Genomic DNA, 1,406 nt, shown 5'->3' with positions numbered 1-1,406 from the left:
GAGGGAGAGAGAGAGAAAGAGAGAGAGAGAGAGGCAGATGAAAGAGACACGTGGATTCGTTGCCTCCTCCATGGGCCCGGCCAGGCCTGGGAAAGAACCTGTAACCCAGGTATGTGGCCCTGATCAGAATGGAACCTGTGACCCTTCAGTGTGCAGGCTGATGCTCTACCACTGGCCAGAGCCCACATTGTTGATCTTGACCTTTTGTCCATGCTGACCTTCCTGCCTGGTCCCATAGGCAACGACACTGATGGCACAGCCTCCCACTTATCTCTCCAAAGCCACTTTGCCTCTTCTTTCTAAGCTTCTCTCAGTTGGCTTTGCTTTTATCTTCTTTATCTTTCTTTGCCCCTCCCCTTCCCTCCTCTTCCCTCCCCTCCCCTCCCCTCCCCTCTCATCCCCTCTCTTCCTTTTTCTGGTTTTGCTTTTATAGAAGGCCACACTGCTCAGGGGGCTACAACATACTCCTGGCAGGGCGGTGGCCCCTGGAAGATGGGGTTCCTGGATAACCTCATAATCTGACTTCATTTTAGTCCTCAACTCTCACCTGCTGCCCTACATGTGGTTGAACCAAACTACTGGCTGTTCTGCAAATGGGCTGTCCTCTCTCCACACCAGGGCTCGTTACGTGTGCCGCTTCCTCCACCTGAACCTTTCCCTCTGATTCCCTGTTAGCCCTGCACCACTCCCACAGCCCACAGGGCACTTGGCCTGGCCTGAAGCCATTCTCTGTCCTCTGAAACTCTATCCCAATTTCACCCCCCTCCCATTCACTCGGTCATTGAAGTTGGGCGGGGTTGACACTGACCCCTTTCCTGGACAAGTAACCCAGGCATGGACAATCAGCCAATAAGAATCAGCCCTGGGACTATTCTTGGGAAGAGCTACCTTTCCACTGGGGTGGTTCATGTACAGCTGCCAGCACCATCTCTGCCTCCACTTGGGCAAAGTTCGGTCAGGAATGAAGCCAAAGTAGGGGATATGAGACCTGGGAGAATGGATGGTGAACAAGACTTTTGAGCCCCCAGATTCACCCATGCCCGAGGCCTTTAGTATAATCACCAGTACATTTCACTTTTGCTTAATTTCACTTTTAAATTTGCTTAAAGCATTTTGAGTTAAGTTTCTGTCACTTACAACCCAAAGAGACCTGACTGATAAGCACACAACTTTACCTGGTTAGCTTCTTTGACGTTTAGGGCACAGCTCAGGCATCAGGACCGCGTATCCCTTCCCTCCCAATCCTGAAGCCAGACGGCATCCCCCGCACCTTTATGTCCCCATCACTTCCTTCAGGGCCTCGGCCACAGGACAGCACCATGCCACAGACAGAGCTAACACTCAGATTTCCCTCTGGGGCTACTGCCTTCACACCCTCACCAGCCCCAGCTACCTCCCCCCCCACC

The 1,406-nt window shown here is 52.7% G+C and overlaps 1 protein-coding gene across 1 annotated transcript in view; it reads right to left on the bottom strand.

The window, feature by feature from the left end:
- MGLL (monoglyceride lipase) overlaps nucleotides 1–1,406 on the bottom strand; it is a 102,808-nt gene that overhangs the window by 19,791 nt on the left and 81,611 nt on the right. The gene's annotated exons all lie outside the window — the stretch shown is intronic.

This window comes from Myotis davidii, unplaced genomic scaffold (assembly GCF_000327345.1).
Source record: "Myotis davidii unplaced genomic scaffold, ASM32734v1 scaffold78, whole genome shotgun sequence".
Classification (NCBI taxonomy): Eukaryota; Metazoa; Chordata; class Mammalia; order Chiroptera; family Vespertilionidae; genus Myotis; species Myotis davidii.
Note: the sequence above shows the minus strand (reverse complement) of the source record. Positions and strands in the feature narration are given on the sequence as shown.